The sequence below is a fragment of the Tachyglossus aculeatus genome, chromosome 4 (assembly GCF_015852505.1).
Source record: "Tachyglossus aculeatus isolate mTacAcu1 chromosome 4, mTacAcu1.pri, whole genome shotgun sequence".
In the NCBI taxonomy this organism is placed as follows: domain Eukaryota; kingdom Metazoa; phylum Chordata; class Mammalia; order Monotremata; family Tachyglossidae; genus Tachyglossus; species Tachyglossus aculeatus.
In genome coordinates this window covers 128,546,822-128,569,425 of record NC_052069.1, presented here as the reverse complement: position 1 = coordinate 128,569,425, position 22,604 = coordinate 128,546,822, and the positions used below count along the sequence as shown (strand labels likewise).

At 48.1% G+C, this 22,604-nt stretch overlaps 1 long non-coding RNA gene and 1 other non-coding gene across 4 annotated transcripts in view; both read right to left on the bottom strand.

Moving 5' to 3' along the window:
* Positions 1 to 22,604, bottom strand: part of LOC119927010 — a 48,457-nt gene that overhangs the window by 1,594 nt on the left and 24,259 nt on the right. For 2 of the 3 annotated variants that reach the window (XR_005450381.1, XR_005450379.1), the window contains 2 exons: positions 5,312 to 5,423; positions 4,971 to 5,069 (listed from right to left, as the gene is read on the bottom strand). This is a non-coding gene — a long non-coding RNA (uncharacterized LOC119927010). Of the gene's footprint in view, positions 1 to 752; positions 784 to 4,970; positions 5,070 to 5,311; positions 5,424 to 22,604 lie in introns of those variants that run through there. The other variant, XR_005450380.1, reaches the window with a different exon arrangement.
* LOC119927719 lies at positions 9,432 to 9,622 on the bottom strand. The gene has a single exon (XR_005450696.1). It is a non-coding gene; the product is annotated as a U2 spliceosomal RNA (small nuclear RNA).

Here is a 22,604-nt window from a genome sequence, read left to right as displayed (position 1 = left end):
TATTTATTGAGGGCTTACAGTGTCCAGAACACCAGCCAGGGAGTCAGAGAACTTGGTTTCTAATCTCAGCTCCGCCACTTGTCTGCTGTATGACCTTGGGCAAGTCACTTCACTTCTCTGCATCTCGGTTCCCTCATCTGCCAAACAGGGATTCAAGACCTGTTTCGAACTGTAAGCCCCATGTGGGACCTATTTCCTCTCTCCCCCAGTTTAGCACATGCCACAAATACCACAACTACCATTCATCAAACTTCTTACTCTATTCTAGAAATTAGCCTAAGCCCAGAAAGGAGCCCTGTCAGTCCAAGGAAATACCAGTTCAGTGGATAGAGCACGGTCCTGGGTGTCAGCAGGACCTGGGTTCTAATCCTGGCTCTGCCGTGTGACAGCGGTGTGACCTTGAGCAAGTCACTTAACTTCTCTGAGCCTCAGTTACCCCATCTGGAAAATGGGGATGAAGACTGTGAGCCCCATGTGGGACAGGGACTGTGTCCAACCTGATTAACTTGTATCTACCCCAGAGCTTAGAATAGTGTTTGGTACATAGTACGGTCTTAACAAGTACCCTTATTATGATATTACTACCCTCCTCCATGGTAAATATGCTGGGGAATCCATTCCCACACAGAGACCTACAAACCTAAGAATAAGAAGCAGTGTGACCTAGTGGTAAGATCTTGGGCCCGGGAGTCAGAGGATCTGGGTTCCATTCCTGCTCTACCACGTGTCTTCTGTGTAATCTTGGGCAAGTCCCTTACGTTCTCTGCGCCTCAGTCACCTCATCTGTAAAACAGGGATCAAACAGAAACCCCTTATCATCGGCTTTAATGCTCTCAATCAACTCTCCCTCTCCTACCTCACCTCACTGATCTCCTACTATGACCCAAACTGAACGCTTCACTCTCTTAGCACTACCTCGCTCACTGCCTCCATCTCAACCATCTCACCACCGACCCCTTTCCCACATCCTCCCTCTGTCCCGTAACTCCTTCCCCCTCCATCTACACCAGACCGCTACTCGCCCCACCTTCCCAGGTCATGTCTCCTCCAAGAGGCCTTCCCCAATTAAGCCCTCTTTTCCCCAGCTTGCTCTCCCTTCTGTGTCATCTTCTAGACTATGAGCCCACTGTTGGGTAGGGACCGTCTCTATATGTTGCCAACTTGTACTTCCCAAGCGCTTAGCACAGTGCTCTGCACACAGTAAGCGCTCAATAAATATGATTGATTGATCTCTGCATGTGTACCCGTGACCTCTGTTCAGCCTACAAAGAATGTGCTACCAAGATCCTACCTGGAGGTGAAACAGGATCAATGTCTGGTGTAGAGGAAGGGGGAAATGGGGCCAGTATTTGGTTGAGGAAAGGGGGATGGGGGAGAATTGAGGGGAGGGAATAGGGCCGTTGTCTGGTGTGGTCCAGGATCATGAGCCTATTATTGTTAATAATATTGTTATTGTTATTATGGTATTTATTAAGTGCTTACTATGTGCCAGACACTGTACCAAGCACTGGGTTGGATACAAACAAATAGGGTTGGACACAGCAGTCACTGTCCTGCATAGGGCTCACAGTCTGAGCTTCCATTTTACAGATGAGGGAACTGAGACCCAGAGAAGTAAAATGACTTGCCCAAGGCCACGCAGCAGACAAGGAGCAGAGCTGCAAGCAGAACCCATGATTTTCTGACTCCCAGGTCTGCGATCTATCCACTCCATACAGCCAACCTCCTCCCATCCCTTCAGGATAGGATAAGTGCTTGGATCTGCGGGGTAGCAGTTTAGATGGAGAGGAAAGGGTGAATATCAGAAACAGGAAGAGAATACCTCCAGGACTCGGTGATAGGTTGAATATGCAGGTTGAATGAAGGATGAGCTGAGGATAACATCGAGGTTACAGGCTTGAGAGGAAGGGAGGATGGTGACTGTCTACAGTGATGGGAAATAATTTTGAAGAGGAGCATTTGGGTGGAAATAAGGAATGTTTATGAGGGAATATGAGGCGTTCTACTTGGGACATGTTAAGTTTGAGGTGTCGTCGGGGCATCCAAATAGAAATGTCATTCATTCAATCATTCGACTGTATATATTGAGCGATCACTGTACTAAGCGCCTGGGAGAGGACAGGCACATTCTCTGCTCACGGTCTAGAGGACAAGATCACGGGAAAGTGGGAGGTAATGCAAGGCAACATGGCCTAGTGTAGATGGCACTGTGCAAGGCACCAACTCTGTGTATCATCCTGAACGGGTTCTCAGGTTCAAAGTCTCAGGGCCGAGGATCCCCCACCAACTTCAATGGAAGACTTTGTCTTCATAGTTTTTGCCTCATTTACTCATCTCTCCCACCTGCTAAGTTTTTTAAGGGTAAGTCGGAGAAACCATCTTATACTTCTCTTGTAATGATAAATGAAATAATTAATGATTGTGGTATTTGTTAACTGCTTACAATGTGCCAAGGACTGAGTAGCAGCATGGCCTAGTGGAGAGAGCACAGGGTTGGGAGTCAGAAGGACCTGGATTCTAATTCCGGCTTTGTTACCCATCTGCTGGGTGACCCTGGGTGAGTCACTTCACTTCTCTTTACTTAACTTCATTTGGAAGATGGAGATGAAGACTGTGAGCTCCATGGAGGACATGGATTGTGTCCAACCTGATTAGCTTGTATCAACCCCAGTGCTTAGAAGACTGCTTGATACATGATAAGCGCTTAACAAATACCATCTCTCCCACCCATTAAGATAAGGTTTTTGAGGGTAAATGGGAGAAACAGTCCTAAACGTCTCTTGTAGTAATGACACAAGTAGTGACTACACAAGTAGTCTTGTAGTAATGACACAAGGCTCTCCAACACCTCGCCCCCTCCTACCTCACCTCCCTTCTCTCCTTCTACAGCCCAGCCCGCACCCTCCACTCCTCTGCTGCTAATCTCCTCACCGTGCCTCGTTCTCGCCTGTTCCGCCGTCGACCCCCGGCCCACGTCATCCCTCTGGCCTGGAATGCCCTCCCTCCCCACATCTGCCAAGCTAGCTCTCTTCCTCCCTTCAAGGCCCTACTGAGAGCTCACCTCCTCCAGGAGGCCTTCCCAGACTGAGCCCCCTCCTTCCTCTCCCCCTCCTCCCCCTCTCTATCCCCCCGCCTTACCTCCTTTCCTACCCCACAGCACCTGTATATATGTATATATGTTTGTACATATTTATTACTTTATTTATTTATTTATTTTACTTGTACATATCTTTTCTATTTATCTTATTTTGTTAATATGTTTTGTTTTGTTCTCTGTCTCCCCCTTCTAGACTGTGAGCCCACTGTTGGGTAGGGACCGTCTCTATATGTTGCCAACTTGTACTTCCCAAGCGCTTAGTACAGTGCTCTGCACACAGTAAGTGCTCAATAAATATGATTGATTGATTGACACTAATAATGATATTTGTAATAATTAATAATTGAGGTATTCATTTAACGCTTACTGTGTGCTAAGTACTGAGAAGCAGGCTGGCTTAGTGGATAGAGCATGGGTCTGGGAGTCAGAAGGACCTGATTCTAATCCTGGTTCTGCCAACTGTCTACTGTGTGACCTAGGGCAAGCTACTTCACTTCTCTGGGCTTCAATTCACTCATGTGGAAAATGGGGATTAAAACTGTGAGCCCCGCATGGGAAAGGAACTATGCCCAACACAATTAGCTTGTATCTAGCCCAGCACCAATACAGTTCCTGGCCCATAGGTAAGTGCTTTACAAATACCATTTAAAAAATGTATTTAAAAAGACATTTCTTTCTCAGGAAACTATCTGCTCATAGTAGTGGAAACGGAAAGTCCTCTCCTGGAGTTACCCCTCACTGCAGATGACACCACTGTCCTTCCAGTCTCACGAGCCCGTAACGGTGTCATCCTAGACTCCGTTCTCTCATTCAACCCACACATTCAATCCGTCACCAAATCCTGCTGGTCCCACCTTCACAACATTGCTAAAATCCACCCTTACCTCTTCATCCCAAACTTCTACCACAGTAATATGATCACACATCCTATCCCGCAGAGATTACTGCATCAGTCTCCTCCTTACTGACCTCCCAACCTCCTGCCTCTGCCCAGTCCAGTCCATACTTCACTCTGCTGCCCAGATCATCTTTCCATAGAAACCTTCGGGACATACCAACTCCCTCCTCAAAGACCTCTATTGGTTGCCTATCCACCTCCGTAACAAACAAAAACTCCTCACCACAGGTGTTAAAGCACTCTATCACCTCACACCCTCCTACCTCACCTCCCATCTCTTCTAAAACCCAGTCCACACATTCTGGTCCTCTGGTGCTAACCTTCTCACTCTGCCTCCATCTCGCCCGTCTTCTCTTGCCGACGACCCCGGCCCATGTCCTATCTCTGGCCTAGAACACACTCCCTCCTCAAATCCACCAGACTACTCTCCCCCACTTCAAAGCCTTACCGAAGGCACATCTCCTCCAAAAGGCCTTCCCAGATTAAACCCCACTCTTCCTCATCTCCTAAGCCCCACTCTGCCTCATTTCCCACTCTCTTCTGCATCACCCTGACTCACTCCCTTGGCTCTTCCCCCTCTCCCAGCCCCACAACACTTATGTCTATATCTGTCATTTTATTTATTTGTATTGATGTCTTTTCATTTGTACGGCTGCCTGTCTACTCTTTCAGAGTGTGAACTCATTGCGGGCAGGGATCGTCATTCTTTATTGTTGAACTGTACTTTCCCAAGCACTTAGTACAGCGCTCTGCAAAAAGTAAGTGCTTAATAAATACGATTGAATGAATGAATGAATAAAAGCAAAGGCCCCAAGCCACTAACAAGAGGCCAGATGGTTTCAAGCACCCTCTTGGGCCCGTCCGTGTCTGGCTCGACTGCTGAGACTGAGGTCCCTGGGTTGGCAGGACGGCGCCGGATTCTCCGTCCCTCCCTGGGGGGACCCCGTACCTTAAGTCCCAGGGACCGAGGCTTACCCTGGCAATTCCTTGGTGGTGTGGGATATCAGGACAGGGAGAAAATGATGGACTCTTTTCTTGGCTCCGTGTCAGTTCAAAAGTTATTTAACTTCTTTTCTAGAAGTATAAAAATGTAAAAAAGAAGGTTCAGTTTAAGGCTGGAAACAACAAGATAGAATTGCCATCACAAACCCAATGCAAAGGAAACAATGTCTTCCTTTCCCTCCTTGGACTTCCCCCCTCCAAACTGACCCTCCTTGATTATTACAATCAAATCAATCCCTGCCTAGAAAAACACAGGCACAGTGAATCTCCTACAACACACATCCATGAGACACAAAAAAACACAGATTGTTCACCCCCCGATCAGTGCTGGATCCCAGGAATAAATATCCCTTTGGAGCCCAGAAGGATCGTTCCTTGTCATCACTCCCATGGGACCTTTCTTCCTGAGACCTGATTGGTGATTTTCTGTGTAAAGAAAGACAGAGGAGAGATTGAGTCCAGGCCCATAGACCCATGCCAAGTCTTCACACCCTTGGGAAAAAAAAAAGAAGAGGGGGGAAAACAAAGAGGTGATATCTGTTGTTAAAGGATTACTATATGCTAGGCACTGTGCTAGATGCTGGGGTAGAAACAAGCTAATCAAGTTGGACACAGTCCATGTCCTATATGGGGCTCACAGTCTTCATCCCCATTTTCCGAGTGAGGAACTGAGGCCCAGAGAAGTGAAGTGACTTACCAAAGGTCACCCAGCAGACAAGTGGCAGAGCCGGGATGAGAACCCGAGTCTGTTTGTCTCCCAGGTCTGGGCTCCATCCTCTAGGCCACCCTGCTTCCCTCCCCCACTGCTACATGGGCTGACTCCTCCCCAAGTCCCTTCTTCTCTGTGTCTGCCACAGTTGCCAGGGCATGGGGAAGGGTTTCCTCCTTCCTTAGGGCAGCTGGGGGTTCACTGCTGAGCCCAGGAGAGGGGGTTTCTGAAGCATGGGTCTTGTGGCAGACATGAGCTCATAGAGCAAAGGGAAGGGAATCCAAAAAAAAAACAAAAACCTGTTCCTGGGGTAGCAGGAGAAGTCTTTGCTGTTCAAAACTCCCCTTGGTATCTCTGTCAAATTCAAAGCCTTACTGAAGGCCCAACTCCTCCAAGAGGCCTTCCCTGACTAAGCCCTCCTATCCTCTTCTCCCACTCCCTTCTGCATCACCCTGACTCGCTCCCTTTGTTCTTCCCCACTCCCAGCCCCACAGCACTTATGTACATAGCTGTCATATTCTTTTTTCTATACTTGTCTGTCTACCCTGCTCTAGACTGTAAGCTCACTGTGGGCAGGGAATTTGTCTGTTTATTGTTGTATTGTAATAATAATAATGATGGCATTTGTTAAGCACTTACTATGTGCAAAGCACTGTTCTAAGTGTTGGGGGGATACAAGGAGATGAGGTTATCCCACATGGGGCTCACAGTCTTAATCCCCATTTTACAGATGAGGGAACTGAGGCCCAGAGAAGTTTAGTGACTTGCCCAAAGTCACACAGCTGACAATTGGAGGAGATGGGATTTGAACCCACGACCAAAGCCCATGCTCTTTCCACTGAGCCACGCTGCTTCTCTAGCACAATCTGCTTCTCTTGTACAATCCCAAGTGCTTAGTACAGTGCTCTGCACGAAGTAAGTGCTCAATAAAAATGATTGAATGAATGAATCCTCCTTCTCCAATTGCCTGAGGAAATTATTTTAAATTCATTTCCGTTTCCTTTCAAATCTCTTCTCACAGTTGAACAATCATCCCGAGGGTTGCCAATTCTGTCTTTTGCCAAGTGTGTGAGAAACTGTACACATGATCCCTGCCTTTGAGGAACTTACGGTCAAACGTGTGAGAAGCACTGTTCTAAACAATTGGGAGAGTTTGATATCATTAGTAGCCATGCTCCCTGCCTTCCAAGAGTCTACTACAGTCTACTAGGGGCAGAGCACTGTACCAGGGACTTGGGAGAGCACATTAGGGTTAGTAAATGTGAGCCCTGCCTTCGGAAAGCTTACAATCAGCTGTGTACAGAGGGCTACTCTACACACTTGGGAGAGTGCAATAGGATAGCATTGGAAGACATGATCCCTGCCCGCAAATAATTTATAGTCTAGAGGGGGAGATACTTACCATGTACAGAGCACTGTGGTAGATGCCTACATGCAGACCACTTCAACTAGCCGTCTACCATGTGCAGAACATTGTGCTAGATAGCTATGTATTGAGACCTCTAATTGGTGTCTACTGTATGCAGAGCACTCTACTAGGCACCTATTGTGTATGAAACATTGTACTGGGTGCCTACCTCATGGAGAGCACTGCACTGGGCACCTACTGGTTGCAGAGTACTGTAGTGGATGCCTCCTGATGTACAGCTCTCATTTTGTTGCTATTGATGCCTGTCTACTTGTTTTGTTGTCTGTCTCCCTCTTCTAGACTACGAGCCCGCTGTTGGGTAGGGATGGTCTCTATCTGTTGCCAAATTATACTTTCCAAGCACTTAGTACAGTGCTCTGCACACATAAAGCGCTCAATAAATGCTATTGAATGAATACTGAGCTTCTACTGGGGGCACAGCACTGTACTGGCTGCTTACTGGAGCCCTCAGACTTATTCTGTCCTCAATGAGAAAACCATTTTGATTAGAAGCAGTGTGACCTAGGGGATAGAGCCCAGGCCTGGGAGTCAGAAGGGCCTGAGTTCTAATTGCAGCTCTGTGTCACTTGTCTGCTGGGTGACCTTGGGCAAATCACTTTACTTCTCTGGGCCTCTAGAACTGTGAAAAGGGGAGTAAGAATGTAAGCTCCATGTAGGCCAGGGACTGTGTCCAATCTAATTAACCGGTATCTATCTACCCAGTGCTTAGAACAATGCCTGGCACATAGTAAGGGCTTAACAAATATCATTTAAAAAAAACAAAGGTAACATTGTTATTTAGAAGGTGGCCTCATGTCCTCATCTAGACATGTAAGCTTGTTATGGGCAGGGAACCTGCAAGCTAATTCTGTTCTACAGTACTTTCCTAAGCACTTAGTGCTTAGCAATCAATGAATGCCAGTGACTGATTGATTACTGTCCTGTGCTTGCGGTGGCTTTAAAAAAAAAAATAGTAGTTTTTCAGGGCTTACTATGTGCCAGGCATTCTGCTAAGGGCTGGGGTAGATACAAGCTAATCAGTTTGGACACAGTCCAGGGCCCACATGGGGCTCAGGGTCTTTTACTTTAACTACCCTAAACTTAACCCAAGAGTACATATGACTTATTGTACCAACATAATCTCCATTTCACAGATGGGGCGGTGCAGGGAAGCGAAGTGACTTGCCCAAGGGTCACAGAGCAGACAGGTGGTGGAGTCGGGATTAGAACGTGGGTCCTTCTGGTTCCCAAGCCCATTCTTTATCCGCTAGACCATGCTGCTTCTCAAATCCCTCCCTTTAAAACCCCAATTCCTAGCACTGTACATTCCCTCTCCCCCAAATTAAAAGGCACTGTTCCTTTTTAGGACTTCTTGGTGGAGCAGGTGCATGAGAAAAAAGTGACCCTCCAGCACGACCTTCACAGAATTAACTGACACTTAACCCCATCGAAACACTCTAAAGGGCGGGAGGTCAGAGGTCAGATGGACATCATGCTTTCGGGAGGCCAGCTCTCAGAATGGAGGGAGATCTCTCCCCCGAGCACATGCCGGGTCCTTCTCGAAAAGCCCTTGTTCTGATGCAAAACAGAATAAAAAACCATCTGGGTAGCAAAAGAAAGCTCAATCTAGATTTCAAGGGTTTCGATTCTAGAGGTTGGATGTAATACTTGGATGTAATTTTTTTGTTAATTCCATGAGTTGAATACACTTTTCCACGCTAGAACATCACCCAAGTATGCCATCACACTTAGTGATCATAATAATAATAATAATAATAATGGTATTTATTAAGCACTTACTATGTGCAAAGCACCGTTCTAAGCGCTGGGGAGGTTACATGCTGGTCAGGTTGTCCCATGGGGGGCTCACAGTTTTAATCCCCATTTTACAAATGAGGTAACAGACCCAAAGAAGTGAAGTGACTTGCCCAAAGTCACATAGCTGACAGTTGGCGGAGTTGGGATTTGAACCCATGACCTCTGACTCCAAAGCCCATGCTCTTTCCATTGAGCCACGCTGCTTCTCTAAATACAATTCCCCAAAGGGGGAAAGGCACCTATCCTGGAAGTACTGCAATACCAGGTCGATGATAATAATGATGGTATTTGTTAAGTGCTTACTATGTGCAAAGCACTGCTCTAAGCACTGGGGGGATACAAGGTGATCAGGTTGTCCCACGTGGGGCTCACAGTCTTCATCCCCATTTCACAGATGAGGTAACAGGCACAGAGAAATTAAGTGACTTGCCCAAAGTCACACAGCTGACAGTTGGCAGAGCCGGGATTTGAACCCATGACCTCTGACTCCAAAGCCCAGGCTCTTTCCACTGAGCCACGCTGCTTCTCTCCACGCAGCCGATGCATGGAGGGGACGGAGCAAGCTGCCAACCCGCCTCCTTTCTCCAAAAAGCTGCTTAACACAGCGTCTTCACATCGAAGGCATATCAGATATTAAACTGATAAGAACAGATACTACACTTGAGCTCAGCCAAAAGGCCGAGAAGTGATGATGTAATGATAGGATTTCCATGTTACCTCCTGCATTTACACTAATTACATAATCAGGCAGGATTTCGTGTATTACATAAACGCTTCAAAATGAGAGAGTTCTTTCGAAAGCCAGGTAAACATTTGGAATATGGACAATACCCAGGATTGCCCACTTTCTGGAACTAAAGCCTGATCGCCAAATGTCCCTTAAGTCACTCCTTTTTTTAAAAAAATTGCTATTCATTAATCCCTTATTTTGTGGCAGGCACTGTAGGAAGCACCGGGGTAGATACAAGCTGATCATGTCGGACACAGTCCCTGTCATACATGGGGTTCACGGTCTTAATCACCATTTTACACATGAGGGAACCGAGGCACAGAGAAGTGAAGTGACTTACCCGAGGTCACACGGCAGATGAGTGGGAGAGCCAGAATTAGATCCGACATAGCGCTAGGGTAGATGCGAGCTTATCAAGTTGGACGTGGTCCCGTCCCACGGGGGCTCATGGGAACGATGGGCGGTCCACCCAAGTGTTTCCAGCACTTGCGGCTTGGCCGGTAGGAACACAGCCTGTGACAGAATACCCACTTGCCCTCTCGGCTCGCGTCGGCCGGCGCCGGGCAGAACCGGGGCTGGAACCCAGGTGTCCCAATTCCCAGATCTGGCCTCTCCTCACCGGACCTCTCCGGCCGCAAAAAAACATACTGCAAACAACGAAACGCTCGCCGTCCTTATCGAGCAGTCGCTCAAACGCCGAAGGGCCCATCGTCCTTATCGATCAAACGACGAAGGGCCTGCTGTCATTATCAACCAATCAGTTAAACAACAAAGTGCCCACCACACGGACAGAGAGCAGAATAGGAAGGATGGGGATCCGCAGAAACAGCGGGCTGTAGTAGAGAGAGGCCCGGGCCTGGGAGTCATAGGACCTGGGTTCTAATCCCAGGTCTGCCACGTGCCTGGCAGGTGACTTTGGGCAAATCCCTTAATTTCCCTGGACCTCGGCTACTTCATCTGAAAAATGGGGATTCTATCTTACTTTTCACCTACTCAAACGGTGAGCCCCATGTGTACGACCTGATTAGCTTGCATCTACCCCAGCACTTAAAACAGTGCTTTGCACATAATACGCACTGAACAGGTACCCTAAAGGAAAGGTGGGCTGGGAAGAGAATCGATCCATCAGTGGTGCTTCTCGAGTGGGCAGAGCAGAGAAAGGAAGAAGTGGGAGATTGGAGGGCTGTGCCAGAATGGCAGGTGGATGAGAGAGAAACCAAGAGACCACAGGGAGCTGGCCTAAGAGTTTTATACTACTTAAACTGCTTGAGGTTTTGTTTGTGTTTGTTTCATTTGTGTGGTATCTGTTAAGCACTTACTATATGCCAGCCACTGTACTAAGCAGTGGGGTAGACACAAGTTAATCAGGTTGGTTCGGTCCATGTCCCACAGGGGGGCTTCCAATTTTAATCCACGTTTTTCATTTCTTCATCATTTCCGTTTTACAGATGAACTAACTGAGGTCCAGGGAAGTGAAATGACTTGCCCAGAATCCCACAGGAGACAAGTGGCGGAACAGGGATTAGAACCCAGGGCCTTCTGACTCCCAGGTCCGTGCCCCAGCCCCTAGGCCACGCTGCTTCTTCAGTTGCTGAAATGTGCCCCGGTTCCAAGTCTCCCTGCCTCTCCCCTTCCCTGCCTCCTCATGTTCCCATCCAATTTCCCCCAACCCAGGGTCCCCCACCTTCCAAGCTCTCCGGCCAGCACAAGCTCTCTGCAACTGCTCGACAATGAAGGCTAAGTCAGGCAGTAGGCGGCTCCGTTTTCCTGATGCCAAGCTCTCTCACGTGTAGAAAAGGGACACACTGAAGGTTATTAATCCTAACAACAGTAGAACTGAGTTTGCTCCATCACTAGGGCTAATGCTAGTAACAAGCGATGGTACTGCATGAGCACTGTACTGAGCACTTGGGAGAGTACAGTAGAGTAGGTGGGCATCATCCTTGCTCACCAGGAGCTTACAATCTAGTAGACGGCTCCTGAGCGCTAGGGTAGATACGCAGGCCCCACCTGAGGCTCCCAGTCCAATCAGGAGGGAGAACAGGTACCGAATCCCCATTCGTACATCTATAAATGATGCACAGTTCGGTAAGATCATGGTGGGCGGGGAATGTGTCTGCTAATCCTGTTATACTGGACTCTCTCAAGCACTTAATACAGTGCCCCGCACACCAAAAGCGCTCAATAAGATCGAATGAATGAATGAAAACCACCGGGAGGTCGATAATCCACCCTACGCTGGCAGCAAGAGGGGAGTTGCTTGTGGCCACAGGACACTGACCTCACTCCCCTTTGGGGTCTGTGACAATGACGACAATGTGACCAGTGGCCCTCGGCCCTAGATCTCTACAATGTAAGCTCTATTATGGTCAGGGAACGTGTTTGCTGATTCTGCTCTACTGTACTCTCCCAAGCTTGGTACAGTGCTCTGCAATTCTGCACTGAATTGATCGATTCATTGATTGATCAATAAACGCTGGCCCTAAAAGCTCCTGGACTCGTCTGACGGGTGTGTGGACCCCAGGTAGCCTCCGCCGGGTCACACAGCCCTCCGGTTTCCCCTCTCCCCACAAGCTACTGAACCCCAGGCTCTTAAGTGGCCGCACAGCGGTCACCGGTGAATAGCTCACCACCCGATCCGGGGTCAGCCAGAGGAGGCTCGCAGACGAACCGCTCCCTCTCGTGCCGGTGGCGTAGGGCCCTCTCGGCACCAGGACCTTCTCCTTTGGTCCCTGTCGCAGGGGGACGCCTGGCTCTGACATCTAAACAATACCGACTATGTTCTTGACAAGGTAGCAAATCCAGTTTAGAACAGGCTTCTCCTGAATCTACTTCACACCTCCCCGTGCAGGGACCCTCTGTATTTCCCTATACCATATTCCATGCTTCACATCCTTCTCACCCTCAGGGGTGTGAACCTCCTTCCATGCCCTTCAAAGTCCTGGCCGCCCGACTCCAAACTCCCAGGGATCCTTTCCGATCCCTCCTTGTGCCCGGCGTCCGTGAAGGGTCCACAGCACAAGCTCTTCCCGGGTGCCACTCTCCCAGACATACAGCTCACTAACCTCTCCCTTTCATGATAGCTGAGGGTCTCCATGCCCATCACCTGGCTCTTCTACGTCCTTCCCGGTCCTGCTCTCTCACTGACTCAGTTACGTCTTTAAACTTCCACAAAGAAGCAGCGTGGCTTAGTGGCAAGAACCTGGGCCTGGGTGTCAGAAGACCTGGGTCCTAATCCTAGCTCTGCCACTTGTCTGCTGTGGTACCTTAGGCGAATCACTGCACTTCTCTGTGCCTCCATTTCCACATCTGATAAATGGGGATTAAAGTGCATTCCTTCCTGACTAGCCTGGGAACCCCATGCAGGACAGGGGCTGTGTCCAAACTGATAACCTCCTATCTACCCCAGTGCTTAGAACAGTGCTTGACACATAGGAATCATTATTGTTATTATTATTATTATTCCTTCAGGATAAGGTGCTGCAGAGTGACTCTCTGAGAGTCCTCCCCACTCTCTTCTACCCTGGGATCATCTCCCGCCAGGCCGAGGGCTGACCCAATCGTTTCTCCCTTGGGGGTCACTCCCAGCAGGCCGGGACCTCACTCGATGGTTTCTCCCCTGGGGATCGTCTCCCAGCAAGCCAAGATCATCTTCCCCAATGAGATCATCTCCCAGCTCCAAGGGGTCTCCCTGTTTCCAGGCGGGTGCAGGAGGGACTCACCTGAAGATCTTGCTTTGGCCATGATGACTCAGAACATCAAAGATTTCAGACTGAATCTTCCCTCGCCTCCCGCAATCATTTAGTGGAATGAACATGGCATAGTGGATAGAGCATGGGCCTGGGAAGGTCATAGGTTCTAATCCTAGCTCTGCCAATTGGCAGCTGTATGATTTTGGGCAAGCCTCTTTAATAATAATGATGATGATGATGGTATTTATTAATCGCTTACTATGTGTAAAGCACAGTTCTAAGCGCTTCTATGTGCTTCGGTTATCTCGTCTATAAAATGGGGAGTAAGACTGTGAGCCCCATGGGGGAAAACTTGATTACCTTATATCTACTCCAGTGCTTGGAACAGTGCTTGGCACCTAGTAAGCTCTGGACAAATACCATAGCTACTATTATATTCAATCCATCACTAAATCCTGTAGGTTCTACCGTCACGATGTAGCTAAAATCTACCTTTCCTCTCCATCTACACGGCTACAGTGTTTATACAATCACTTATCCTGTCTCACATGGATTACTGCATCAGCTTCCTTGCTGACATCTCAGCCTCCTATCTCTCCCCACTGCAGTCCACACTCTACTCTTCTGCCTGGATCATTTCTCTGTAAAAACTTTCAGGACATATCACCCTGCTCCTCGAGAACCTCCAGGGGATGCCCATCCACCTCCGCATCAAACAAAAACTTCTCACCATTGGCTTTAAAGCACTCCACCATCTTGCCCCCTCCTAGCTCACCTCACTACTCATCTACTACAATCCAGCCTACTCCTTTAGCTCCTCTAATGCTAACCTTCCCACTGTACCTCGATCTCACATCTCACCAACGACCCTCGCCCACATCCTGCCCCTGGACAGGAACGCCCTCCCTCCTCAAATCCAGCAGGGAATTACTCTTCCCGCGCCCAAGTCTTATTGAAGGCACATCTCCTTCAAGAGGCCTTCCCTGTCTAAGCCCCCCTTTCCTCTTCTCCCAATCTGTCTACTCTTCTCACCTGTCTACATGTTTTGTCACCTGTCTACATGTTCTGTCTCCCCCTTCTAGACTGTGAGCCCATTGTTGGGTAGGGACCATCTCTATATGTTGCCTACTTGTACTTTGCAAGCGCTTAGTACAGTGCCCAATAAATACGATTGAATGAATGATGAATGAATCCCTTCTGCATCTGCAAATCTGCATCTGATTTGCTCCCTTTATTCATCCTCTCTCCATGCCCCACGGCACTTACACACATATCTGTAATTTATTTATTGGTATTGATGTCTGTCTCCCCTCGAGACTGTAAGCTCATTGTGGGCAAGGAATGTGTCTGTTCATTGTTCTATTGTACTCTCCCAAGTGCTTAATACAGTGCCCTGCACATAGTAAGTACTCAATATATACCACTGAATGAATGAACGAGTCAGATATGAAGAGGGAGAGCATTCCAGTCCAGAGGCAGAACGTAGGCGAGAGGTCGACAGCGAAACAGGAGAGATCAAAGCCCTGGTGAGAAAGTGGGCATCAGAGGAGAGAAGGGCGCAGGCTGGTTTGTAGAGAGTAGTAACGTGAGGTGGGAGGGGGCAAGGTGACAGAGTGCTTTATAACCAATGGTGAGAAGTTTTTGTTTGAGGTGGTTGTTTGACAACCATCGATTTTGTAGGAAAACGATCTGGGCAGCAGAGTGAAGTATGGACTTCACACCGTAGGGAGAGACAAGAGGCAGGTAGGTGGACCAAGGAGGTATCAGAAAGGAGGCTGATACCGTAATCAAGGTGGGAGAGAATAAATGCTGGGGTTAAAGTGGAAGCAGTCTGGATGGAAAGGACGAGGTGGATTTCAGCGATGTAGTGAAGGTGGAACTGGCGGGATCCTGAAATGGATGGAGCATGTGAGTTGAATGAGAAGAGGAGTCAAGGATAAGGGCCAAGGACAGTCAATCACTCTCCCCACCTTCAAAAACTTATTGAAGGCACATCTCATTCATTCATTCAATCATATTTATTGAGCACTTACTGTGTGCAGAGCACTGTATTAAGCGCTTGGGAAGTATAATTCGGCAACATATATCGTCAGAATAAATAGAATTACAGCTACATGCACATCATTAACAAAATAAAGTAGTAAATATGAGCAAGTAAAATAAATAGAGTAATAAATCCATACATACATATACAAATGCTGTGGGGAGGGGAAGGGGGTAGGGCGGGGGGATGGGGAAGAGGAGAGGAAAAAGGGGGCTCAGCCTGGGAAGGCCTCCTGGAGGAGGTGAGCTCTCAGTAGGGCTTTGAAGGGAGGAAGAGAGCTAGCTTGGAGGATGTGTGGAGGGAGGGCATTCCAGGCCAGGGGAAGGATGTGGGCCGGGGGTCGACGGCGGGACAGGCGAGAATGAGGCACAGTAAGGAGGTTAGTAGCAGAGGAGCAGAAGGTGCAGGCTGGGCTGTAGAGGGAGAGAAGGGAGGTGAGATAGGAGAGGGCGAGGTGATGGAGAGCCTTGAAGCCGAGAGTAAGGAGTTTTTGTTGCATTCGTAGGTTGACAGGCAGCCACTGGAGATTTTTGAGAAGGGGAGTGACATGGCCAGAGCATTTCTGTACAGAGATAATCCGGGTAGCAGAGTGAAGTATAGACTGAAGTGGGGAGAGACAGGAGGATGGGAGATCACAGAGGAGGCCAATGCAGTAATCCAGTCGGGATAGGATGAGAGATTGAACCAGCAAGGTAGCGGTTTGGATGGAGAGGAAAGGGCGGATCTTGGCGATGTTGTGGAGGTGAGAATGGCAGGTTTTGGTGATGGATTGGATGTGTGGGGTGAACGAGAGAGTGGAGTCGAGGATGACACCAAGGTTGCGGGCTTGTGAGACGGGAAGGATGGTAGTGCCGTCTACAGGGACCGGAAAGTCAGGGAGAGGACAGGGATTGGAAGGGAAGATAAGGAGCTCCAGTCTTGGACATAGAGTTTTAGATGGCAGGAAGACATCCAGATGGAGATCTCCTCCAAGAGGCCTTCCCTAAGTTTCCTCTTCTCCCATTCTCTTCTGTGTCGCCCTTGAGCTTGGATTTGTTCTCTTAATTCATCCATCCCTCACATCCACAGCACTCGGATACATGTCTAATTTCTTTACATGAATGTCTGTCTCCCCCTCCAGATCGTAAGTTCATTGTGGGCAGGGAACGTGTCTCTCTCCCCCTTTTAGACCGTGAGCCCACTGTTGGGTAGGGACTGTCTCTATGTGTTGCCAATTTGTACTTCCCAAGCGCTTAGTACAGTGCTCTGCACATAGTAAGCGCTCAATAAATACGATTGATTGATTGATTGATTGTCTACCAACCCTGTTATATTTTACCCTCCTAGGTGCTCAGCACAGTGCTCTGCATCCAGTAAGCACAGAATAAATACAATTGATTGATTCACTGCTTCTCATGTGCCTGCCTCCAGCCTCTCCACTACCTGTATTCATGAACTGTAAGACCCTTAAGGGACACAGCCCCTGTCTAACTCCCACCTGCTTATTACTGCCCAGGGCTTAGAACAGTCTGCACACAGTAAAGGCTTAGTAAAGATCACTGCTGCTGCTGCTGCTACTCCTAGGACATCTGGATCACGCTCACCCACCACTGGGTCACCTCTGAGTAGCAACATGGCCTAGTGGAAAAGTCCAAGCCCAGGAGCCTGGGGACCTGGGTTCTAATCCTGCCTCTGCCACATGCTGGCTTTGTCGACTCGGGCTTGCTTAACTTCTCTGGGCCTCAGCTTCCTCATATGTAAATGGGGGTGAGAGACCCAATCTCCCTCCTCTTAAGACCGTGAGCCCCAAGTGGAACAGTGAGCGTTTGATGAGCATTTACTATGTGCCGGGCACCATTCTAAGCACAGGGGTAGATACAAGGTCATCAAATTCGACACAGTCCATGTCCCACATGGGCCTCACAGTCTCAATCCCCATTTAACAGAGGAGGTAACTGAGGCACAGAGAAATCAAGTGACTTGCTCAAGGTCAAACAGCAGACAAGAGGAAAAGCAAGGATTAGAACCCAAGTCCTTGGCCTGTGCTTTAACTGCTACGCCATACTGTTTCTCTGCTACTGGCAGATCTATTCCCTGCCCACATGGAGATTACAGTCTACAGTTTAAGCTACTCTTGGTACATGACAAGGACTTAACCCTATCTGTTCCTGGGAAAAAAAAAATCTTTCTTTTTCTTTTTTTTTTTTTTAAACTAAGTTCCCTCATTCAATCCGGTGAAAAAAAGAAAACTGAGAGTACTGCTGGACAAGACACTGGGCGCCCCAAGGGAGATGTTTCTTCCAAAGATATCTTACTAGAAAGGGCATTCTTTAATGCTCAACTTCCTAATCAACAGTACTTCTTGAGGGCCATGTGCCCATAGCATGCTGGGCTGGGCATCTCCTGAATGCAGCGTGGCTTACTGGAAAGAGCACGGACTTGGGAGTCAGAGGTCATGGGTTCTAGTCTCACCTCTGCCACTTGTCAGCTGTGTGACTTGGGGCAAATCACTAACTTCTCTGTGCCTCAGTTACCTCATCTGTAAAATGGGGATTAATCAATCAATCATATTTACTGAGCGCTTACTGTGTGCAGAGCACTGTACTAAGCGCTTGGGCAGTACAAGTTGGCAACATATAGAGATGGTCCCTACCTAACAGTGGGCTCACAGTCTAGAAGGGGGAGACAGAGAACAAAACATAGTAACAAAATAAAATGAATAGATATGTACAAGTAAAATAGAGTAATAAATACATACAAACATATATACATATATACAGGTGCTGTGGGGAAGGGAAGGAGGTAAGGCGGAGGGGATGGAGGGGGGAGGAGGGGGAGAGGAAGGAAGGGGCTCAGTCTGGGAAGGCCTCCTGGAGAAGGTGAGCTCTCAGTAGGGCCTTGAAGGGAGGAAGAGAGCTAGCTTGGCGGATGTGGGGAGGGAGGGCATTCCAGGCCAGGGGGATGATGTGGGCTGGGGGTCGACAGCAGGACAGGCAAGAACGAGGCACGGTGAGGAGACTAGCGGCAGAGGAACAGAGGGTGCAGGCTGGGCTGTAGAAGGAGAGAAGGGAGGTGAGGTAGGAGGGGGCGAGGTGATGACCAGCCTTGAAGCCGAGGGTGAGGAGTTTCTGCCTGAAGTTTCTGTGGATTAAGACTGTGAACCCCACATGGGACAATCTGACTACCTTGTACCTACCCCAGCTCTTAAAACAGTGCTTGGCACATGGTAAGCGCTTAACAAATACCATCATTATCATTATTATTATCAATATTTAGAAAAATACAATGTAATTAAAAGACTGGATCCCTGCCCTCAAGGAGCAGACTGCAACAGGACAACCAATGAGACTATGAGGAGCTGCGAGGCCTAATAGCACGGACCTGGGAGTCGGAGGGATCTGGGTTCTAATCCCCACCAGACTACATACCTGCTGTGTGAACTTGGGCAAGTCACTTCACACCTCTGTGCCTCGGTTACCTCATCTGTAAAGTGGGGATTAGATTGTGAGGCCCAGGTGGGACAGGACTGTATCCAAATTGTTTTGCCGGTATCTACCCCAGTACTTAGAACAGCGCTTAGCACATGATAAGAGCTTAGCAAATACCACAATTATGACTACTATTACCTAGTCAAACCCATGCAACCGTGGAGGATGTTTGGTAACTTTGAAGGTAAAGATGGAGTCGCTGTGTTGACTGGATCGATCCTGCAGTGGTATTAGAGTGCTTATTGTGTACCAGGCACTCTACTAAACACAAGAGGGCTGGTAGACCTAATCGACACCCTAAAGAAACTTATCGTGTGTAGAACAGTGTACTGAGCCCTTGGAAGAGCACACTGAAGTGGACACGATCCCGCCCTCAAGGAGCTTACAGTCAGCATGCAGAGCACTGAACTAAACACTCGAAAGGCACAGTAGTTTATGAATGTGATGATCCCAAGCCTTAAGGACCTTACTGTCTACTACGTGCAGGGCACTGTACTGATCACCTAGGAGAGTACAAGAGAGCCAGAAGGCACAAACCCTGCTCTCAAGGAGCTGATGGTCTAAGAGGGGAGACAGAGGTGAGGATATGGCATTCAAAACCGCACTTCAGAACTGGAACTGGAACCTCAGCTTTTCATACAAGCATCATCTCTGGAAGCAGGGGATAGGGTTGGTGGTACTCTTCCACCTGCAGGTCAAGAAGAAACAGACAAGCAGCATGGCCTAGTGGATAGAGTACCGGCCTGGGAGTTAGAAGGATCTGGGTTCCACCACTTGTCTGCTGTGTGACCTTGGGCAACTCACTTAACTGCTCTGTGCCTCAGTTACCTCGTCGGTAAAATGGGGATTATGACTGTGACCCTTATATGGGATAAGCACTTTGTCCAACTCAATTACCTTGTATCTATCCCAGTGTTTACTATGGTGCTCGGCTTTATTATGGCTTAGTACAGTGCTTACTATGTAGTAAGCTCTTAACAGATACTGTAATGACTATTATTATCGTTCGTTAGGATACGGTTACCTTCGTCTCCAGGCTCAGCTAGGTGACAAGTGAATACGACCTTGGATCGACGGTATTTACTGAGCCGCTTACTGTGTGCAGAACACAGAACTAAGTGCTTGGGAGGCTGCATTACAGAGATGGTAGACGTGTTCCCTGACCACAACCAACTTACAGTCTAGAGGCGAATTTACACTCTTCAGCCTTCTGTGTTTAGCCCACTTGTGCAACCCCAATTCCCAACTGGAGCTACAAAGTTTAAGGCAGCAAAATGTATAACAAAAAAGCAATTTTCAAAACATACGGCACATAAACTGATGGCCTCAACGAGGGTGTATACACACACACACACACACCTGTCTATTCAATACTAAGGCCTCTAAGCCTCACAAGGACAGTGTGTGGGAAAAAATGAGAGAAAACTGACAGGAAAACGTGGTGGGATACTCAATACGTCCTTTTTGGTCAAAGCCTAGAGGAAGAAAGAAACTGTGAAGATCTGCCGGTCCTGAGTATTTTAGAGAAACACCTCCCCCAGTGCCCAGAAGACTAATAGTATGATTATTCAGAATATTCAGAACTTGTCCGAGTGGAAAAAACAGAGGCTTGGGAGTCAGAGGACTTGGGGTCTAATCCCAGCTCTGCCACTTGTATGCTGAGTGACCTTATGCAAGTCACTTCACTTCTCTGTGCCTCAATTCACTTATCTGTAAAATGGGGATTCAGATAAAATGGGGATTCAGACTGTGAGCCCTATGTGCGACTGGGACTGTGCCCAATTGAATTATCTTTTATCTACTCCAGTGCTTAGTACAGTGCCTGGAACATAGTAAGTGCGGAACAAATGCCACAATTATTATTATTATCATTATTATATTATTCATATTCATTTCTGTCTCCCCCTCTAGACTGTAAGCTTGTTGTGGGCCAGGAACATGTCTGCTAATTCTGCTATATTGTCCTCTCCCAAGCGCGTAATCCAGTGCGCTGCATATGGTAGGTGCTGAATAAATACCACTGACTGATTGACCGTCCTCTAGACTGAAAGCTCTTTGTGGGCAGGGGGCATGCCAACCAACTACTGTACTGGACTTGCCCAAGCACTTAGTCCAGCGCTCTGCACATAGCAAGTGCTCAATAAATCCCATTGATTGATTGATCGATCACCTGGGGCAGATTCCGTTTCAGAGAATTCAGGCTAAGGATTGCAGCCCATCCTCTCCGCCTGAGCTTCCACCTTCTGCAACGTTTCTTCTCCAACTCTGGCGTCATATGTATGAGCCCGAGGACCACCTCTGCCTTGGTGCTCGGCGGGAACTCCGACAGCCTCCCCCAGTTTGTATCGTCCGGTATCGAGGATTATCCGTTCGGCGTCTCAATCCATCAATGGTATTCATTATTTATTTTTTTCAATGTCTGTCCCACCACCTCTAGATGGCGAGTTCGTTGTGGTCAGGGAGCGTGTCTGCCAACTCTGTTGCATTTCACTCTCCCAAGCGCTTAGCACGGCACTCTGTACTTAATAAGCTCTCAGTAAATAATAATAACGATAATTGTGGTATTTGTTAAGTGCCGGGCATTGATCTAAGCGCTGAGGTAGGTACACGCAAATTGTGTTGGATGCTATCCCTGTCACACATGGGGCTCACAGTCTCCATCCCACTGTATACTGAGGGAACTGAGGTAGAGAAGTAAAATGGCTTGCCCAAAGTCACATGGCAGACAAGCGGTGGAGCTGGAAACAGAACCCAGATCCTTCTGACTCCCAGGCTTGTGCTCTATCCACTGGGCCATGTTGCTTCTCTCCCATTTGATGATTTTCTGAGAACTTTACTGTGTGCCAAGCACTTAACCAGGTTCTTGGGAGAGAACGACACACGAAAGGGTAATGATTAGTGATAATAATTGTGGTATTTGATAAGAACTTACTATGTGTCAAGCACCATTCAGGTTGGCTACCATCCTGGTCCCAAATGGGACTCACGGTCTAAGTAGGAGGAAGAACAGGGATTTAATTCCCATTGGATATATGCAGGGCCTAGTAGAAAAAGCACTGGCTTGGGAGTCAGAGTAGCTGGGTTCTGACCCCAGCACTGCCAATTGCTAGGTGACCTTGGTTAAGTCACTCAACTGCTCTCTGCTTCAGTTTTCTCATCTGTAAAATGGGGATTTTACATAAGCAGTTTGGATGGAGAGGCGTTATCCTCGACTCCTCTTTGTGATTCAACCCATATATTCAATCCATCACCAAATCCCGTCGGTCCCACCTTCACAAAGGGTGCTGAAATCCGCCCTTTCTTCTCCATCTACCACGCCAATAACTCATCCTAGCACGCCTGGATTACTGGATTGAGAAGCAGTATGGCTTAGTGGAAAGAGCACAGGAGCACAGGCTTGGGAGTCAGAGGTTGTGGGTTCTAATCCTGGCTCCAGCACTAATCAGCTGTGTGACTTTGGGCAAGTCGCTTAACTTCTCTTCGCCTCAGGGACCTCATCTGTAAAATGGGGATTAAGACTGTGAGCCTCACGTGGGACAACCTGATCTCCTTGTATCTACCCAGCGCTTAGAACAGTGCCTGGCACATAGTAAGCCCTTAACAAATAACATTATTATTATTACTGCATCAGCCTCCTTGCTTAACTCCCAGCCTCCTGTCTCTCCCCACTCCAGTCCATACTTCACTCGGCTGCCCGGATCATTTTTCTATGACAACATTCAGGACATATCATCTCACC